Genomic DNA, 6,671 nt, shown 5'->3' on the forward strand with positions numbered 1-6,671 from the left:
TGATATTTAACCTAGATCTTATTTTAGTTTTAACTTTTCCCCCGAACAATCAAAGTATCATCCGCCTTAGCTTTACGAAGTAACCTTAGAAAACGGTATATCGATTCATAAGTCCCTGTGGGATCGATATCTTTTAAAACTACGCGATAGAACTGTGCACTTGCAGTTAGTACCCCAATCGACTCATAAAGTCGCGATCAAGTTTTTGGCGCCGTTGCCGGGGATTTTATTTAGTCGATATCGTAACTCTTCTGTTACGCTGTAGAGACTAAGGCAATTTTTATTTCTTCTTTTTTCGTTGATTTGTATGCCACACACTCGCTCACAAGGCGAGCCGTTTTACTTACGAATCAACGACATCGAACTATATCTCCGAGTCTTACGATGAATTCGGGAATATCGTGCTGCAAACAATCTCCCTCCTATCGAAATTCCTGATCTCAAAAATCTTCTTCCTTCACCGATACCCGAGATGGCAGAACCAGCTCGTGCTCTTCGAGATTACGCCGCTCCATCGCAAGATGAGCCGCATTCGAGTATTGCTCCACCCGCAATCGAAGCAAATAACTTCGAACTTAAGCCTTCGCTGCTACAGGCAGTGCAACATAATCAATTCTCTGGAAATCCCACCGAGGATCCAAACCTTCATTTATCCGTATTTGTCCAATACGCTGATACTGTTAAAGCTAATGGTGTCACTTCAGAGGCAATTCGACTTCGTCTTTTTCCTTTCTCGTTAAGAGATAAAGCTAGAAGATGGCTTCAGTCTCTACCTTCTAACTCAGTTACCACATGGAACGAGTTGAAGAAAGTCTTCCTTGCCCGATATTTTCCTCCGAGCAAAACAACTATGTTGAGAGCCCAGATAAATGGATTTAAACAGAAAGATAACGAGTCTCTTTTCGAAGCATGGGAAAGATACAAAGACATGATGAGACTTTGTCCACACCATGGTTTAGAGGACTGGTTAGTGATTCATACCTTCTATAATGGTCTCTTGTACAACACAAGGTTAACAATAGACGCCGCAGCAGGTGGTGCACTTATGGATAAACCTTATGCCGATGCTTATCAACTTATCGAAAGCATGGCCCAAAACCATTATCAGTGGGGAAGCGACCGAGCAATGGTAGAGAAACCTCAAACGAAAAGTGGCATGTACGAGATAAGTAGCCTTGATCATGTAAATGCAAAAGTGGAAGCCCTTGCCCAGAAAATTGAAAGTTTGAATGTATCACCTCCAACCACCGTGGTTGATGCAACTCAGAATTGCGAAGTCTGTGGAATCCAAGGTCACACTCCTGCAGATTGTCAACTCCTAACAGGAATCCAAGCAGAGCAAGTGAATTATGCTCAAGGAAATCCCTACTCGCACACCTATAACTCAAACTGGAAGAATCATCCTAATTTTTCATATAAGAGTAATAATGCTTTATACGCACCAGGACAAGCTCCAAATCAAGCCCCAACTATACCTCCTGAATATCAAAAGCCGACCCCATCTACACCTAACAATAATGTTCCTAGGAAATCCAACTTGGAAATAATGATGGAGAACTTCATAGCTTCTCAACAGCAAACCAATAAAGATTTCTTAAACCAGAACATACACACTAGCGAACAAATCAAACAACTAGCAAGTAAAGTAGATGCCCTGGCTACCCATAACAAAATGCTGGAAACACAAATATCACAAGTAGCTCAACAACAAGCGCCTACTGCTGCCCCAACTGGTACATTTCCTGGACAACCCCAACCTAACTCGAAAAGCCACGCTCATGCAATCATACTAAGAAGTGGAACGGAAGTGGAAGGACCAGTAGATCCAAGAACTGAAAACCAAAACTCTAAAAAGTCAACTGAGGAAGAAAGTACACCTAAGGAAAAGGAAGAGAGTAATAAGGAAACCGTAGAAAAGAAAGAACCTTATGTACCTCCACCACCTTATAAACCACCTATCCCTTACCCTCAAAGGCTTATTAAAACCAAAGATGCGGGCCAATTTAAAAAATTTGTTGACCTACTGAAACAATTAAACGTCACAATTCCGTTTACAGAAGCTATTACGCAGATGCCCTCATATGCTAAGTTCTTAAAAGAAATTCTTTCTAATAAAAGGAAACTTGAAGATAGCGAAACTGTTACACTCACTGCTGAATGTAGCGCTATAATCCAGAATATGCCTCCTAAACTTAAAGATCCAGGTAGTTTCTCTATACCCTGTCACATAGGAAAATTTGTCATAGATAAAGCCTTATGCGATCTAGGAGCCGGTATTAGTCTTATGCCTTTATCCATATGCAAGAAACTAGAAATGGGAGAATTAAGACCAACTAAAATGTCTGTGCAACTAACAGATCGTTCTGTTAGATATCCTGTAGGAATTCTTGAAAACGTTCCCGTGCGCATAGGTCAATTCTACATTCCAACCGATTTTATAATTATGGACATTAGAGAAGATGAAGTTACACCCATTATATTGGGAAGAACATTCTTAGCAACCGCCGGTGCGATCATAGACGTAAAACGAGGACGACTCACTTTCGAAGTAGGAGAAGAGAAAATTGAGTTCATTCTTTCCCAATTTTTGAAAGCACCTGCAATAGAAGATACATGTTACTTCATGGATATCATCGATGAATGCATAAAAGAAACAAAGTTAGAAAATGACAAATTGTCTGACTATCTTGTAGAAGACAAACTCAACCAATGTTTAGCAATAACACCGGACCCTACGCAATGCCTTAAGAAACCAACCCTAGACCTGAAAACACTTCCCAAAAATCTGAGATATGAATTCCTAGACTTAGAACTTGAACGACCAGTGATAGTTAATGCAGACCTAGGAAAACTCAAAACCGAAAAACTCCTACATATCTTAAGAAAATATCCAACCGCACTAGGGTACAACATCACCGATCTTAAAGGAATAAGTCCTTCTATTTGTATGCACCGCATCATGCTAGAAGAAGACTGTAAAACTTCTAGGGAACATCAGAGGAGACTAAACCCGATCCTGAGTGAGGTAGTGAAGAAGGAAGTAACCAAGTTATTAGAGGCAGGTATCATATATCCTATATCTGATAGCAAATGGGTTAGTCCTGTACACGTAGTACCAAAGAAAGGAGGTATAACAGTTATCGAAAATGAAAAAGAAGAAACTATAACCAAACGAATCGAATCGGGATGGAGAATGTGCATTGACTATAGGAAACTAAACAAAGCAACCCGAAAAGATCATTTCCCTTTACCATTCATTGACCAGATGTTAGAACGATTAGCAAAACATTCTCATTTCTGCTATCTAGACGGTTACTCAGGCTTCTTTCAAATACCAATTCACCCTGATGACCAAGAAAAGACAACATTCACATGTCCTTTTGGTACTTTCGCTTATCGACGAATGCCGTTTGGCTTGTGCAATGCTCCCGCAACCTTTCAAAGGTGCATGATGGCGATATTCGCCGATTTTCTCGAAAATATCATGGAAGTATTTATGGACGATTTTTCCGTATGCGGACAAAGCTTTGAAGAATGTCTTGAAAACCTAGAAAGAGTTCTAGAACGATGTGTAAAAGTAAACCTAGTACTTAATTGGGAAAAATGTCACTTTATGGTACAAGAAGGAATTGTTTTAGGACACATCATCTCAAATAGAGGAATTGAAGTAGACAAAGCCAAAATAGAGGTAATCGAAAACCTTCAACCTCCGAAAACTGTGAGAGAAGTACGAAGCTTCTTAGGGCATGCCGGTTTTTACCGACGATTCATTAAAGACTTCTCTAAATGCTTCTACATGATATTACCACACGAACGGATTCCTTCAATCTCAGTGCTAGTTGCTACGAATGAAGGCTTTGAGTGAGAGAGAGAGAAACGAAATTGCAACTGCCCAAATGCTTCTACACAAGGGTTCTATTTATAGAACCACTTGTGTGGGCTGCAAGCTAAAAATCCCACTCAAGTGTATGTGGCCCATATCTTATAATATGCCAAAATCACTCAAGCGCATGGTACCCTACCATATTTCATATTCTACTTAAGTACACCGTACCTTACGATGTTCTACAATTCACTTAAGTGCACCGTACATTACGGTATTCCTTAGTTATTCTATCTCTCATCAATCCGTCCTTTTATGTGTGACCCTGTAGGTTTTCGCGGCATTGGCAATTATATTAAATCATACATTTAACATAATAAACAGTGAGCGGTATCTAGCAACACATCACTGCTACCCAAGACACGGAAATGTCATATGATCTGACAAATCCTTTTGTGATAATACTTATGTGTATAATTACCCTTTTGCCATTATGTCTTTATTGAACACAAGGCATAGACCATGTCATCCATGTCTAGTTCAATATTGGGCCCATAGACATTTATCCTATTACGCAGGATGGGCAAATTCCATCTAGGTCACTCATGTCCCTTAGCATGCTTCGTGGAGTACCCATCAACTGTCTTTATGGTCATCTAGTTACGGACAATGTTTGATCATCAATAAGGCACTCGACTCTACATCTAGGGTCCATAGTGGTTTCAGGTCGAAGGGTGGTATACACCATTATCACTATGAGAATAACTTATGACACTTTGCATTATATAGATATTCTATATAGTATTCTCAAAGCGGGTCAATCCAGTATAAATATCACTCTTAATATTCATACCTATGTTTAAGACTTGATAACTCCTTATCCATGATCCATGAGATGTGATCATCAGTCTATATACATAATAGTCTTAATGCTTTAATGTTATCCCACTTCACAATAAAGCTCGACTATGGATACTTTAAGAATAGTGTCCTTATGTTTAATGTTATCTCATGATTAAGTCACACTTGATATATTAAATGGACTATCTATTCTAGGGACTTTATTAGACAAACATAATAAAGAAAAAACCTTTTATTATTAATAAATAATTTGATACAAGTACCAAAAGTATTGGCCTCTAGGGCTTACACCAACAAAACCCTGGAGCTATATCCTAATAACAGAGAAGGCCTAGAATCCATTGAAATTGTATACCAAAAGAAGGAAATAAAAGTGCCAGTAAAATAATTACAATCCATAAACATTTGTGTTGTTACACCATTCACCTTTAAAAGCACCAAGGAAGTACCTTGGACTTATGAAACAACTTCTTATGTGGGAGGAAAGCCTTTGGTAATTCCATAGCCAAATGTTACCACTATAGCAAGCACATGAGGCATAACCAGGAGTGGTCGAGTTTCGCTCCGAACTACTCGAAGAAGACCGATGTGGTAGTACCTACCATACTTTCAAAAGGAAAGAACACATTAGATGTTGAAGTAGAAATAGGACCATAAAAGGGGGAAACATTTCAAGATGAAACACAAGAGTTCCTAAGATTGATTTACAAAAGTGATTACATGATACTTGACCAACTGGGTATCATGTCGAAAATCACTCCTTCATCTAAAGAAGAAATCAGCGGTAGTAATATCATGTCGGAAAACTATTCTATCTTCACAAAGATTGACCCATCAGAAGTTTTAGCATACTACAGGGAAATCTTTCGTGAAGATAATGTTGATCCTTTGGTAGATCCCTTAAATCTCCTGGATTTCTAGCCAGCTGTTTTGTAGCCTCCTCCTCCTTCCCAAAACCCTTAGTTTTCAAAAATTGTCTTCACACGCGTGTGTGCTTTTTATTTTTATCTATGTGTGTGTGTGTGTGCCCTTTATGCTTATTTTAATACTTGTTGCATTTCTCTATTGCTTTTATCTGTATTTCCATCTCTGTAATCAATTGTATCTTTTCTTCCTGATGGCATTAATCAATGAAAAGTGTGTTTCTTTCTCTTTATTTCTTTTATTATCTTTATTTGTCTATGTATTTTTGATTGATGACAAAGGGGAAGAAACATATATAAGGAGAAGATGCGTAATTATTATTGATGTACCTAATTTCCTAACTAAAGAACTCAAACATTGTTTAATGTTTTATACTAATACCTACTTTTAAGAATAGTTTGTTAAATGTGTTGTAGGGTTAAGTAAGCCATAATGGTTTAGTTCAAACATCAGAAGCTTTTATGAAGTTTCAAAGATCAGAATACAAGTTACCAGTTTCTGATGAAATGATCTTCTATCTGAGTCCGTAAAACCTTCGTGCTGATGATTAAGATCAAATTCAAGCATATGAATCTTCAGGGAATTAATAACCATGTTCTGAACTTAGAACATTGGGTACTTGGCATCAAGTTTTAAAGAATTGGGAAATTTTGGCATTGGCGTCTAGCTATGAGGAAAAGTTTCCTCCATAGTAATTAGACTTGGAAATCAAGTTCTTGAGAAGAATTCTCAACCAGGTTCTGAAAGTTCTTTTCAAAGAGTTCTGCTCTCCAAAGGCAACCTAGCCCTGAAAGAGAATTTTAAAGAGAACCAGAATTCAAGTTCTGACTGAAGACAACCATCTCTAAAGCTTCTTCAAAAGAAATCAACCAAGCTTCTGAAGTGAAGCTCATCAGAATATTGATGTTAACAAACCGGTGCTCTGGATAACATCAATCAACTTTTGAAGATAAACCAGATTCTGATTGAAAATTACTCGGGTACTTCAAAAAGGCTAATCAGGAAAGTGTTCTTTCATTCTGATTTTATCTTTGTAAGGATTATACATCTCAGGGGGGAGCTT

General features: G+C 38.1%; 1 non-coding gene across 1 annotated transcript; it reads right to left on the reverse strand.

Moving 5' to 3' along the window:
- Positions 1 to 850: 850 nt before the first annotated feature.
- Positions 851 to 957, reverse strand: LOC127099717 (small nucleolar RNA R71). The gene has a single exon (XR_007794193.1). It is a non-coding gene; the product is annotated as a small nucleolar RNA R71 (small nucleolar RNA).
- Between the last annotated feature and the right edge of the window lie 5,714 nt (positions 958 to 6,671).

The sequence above is a fragment of the Lathyrus oleraceus genome, chromosome 6 (genome assembly GCF_024323335.1).
Source record: "Lathyrus oleraceus cultivar Zhongwan6 chromosome 6, CAAS_Psat_ZW6_1.0, whole genome shotgun sequence".
Classification (NCBI taxonomy): domain Eukaryota; kingdom Viridiplantae; phylum Streptophyta; class Magnoliopsida; order Fabales; family Fabaceae; genus Lathyrus; species Lathyrus oleraceus.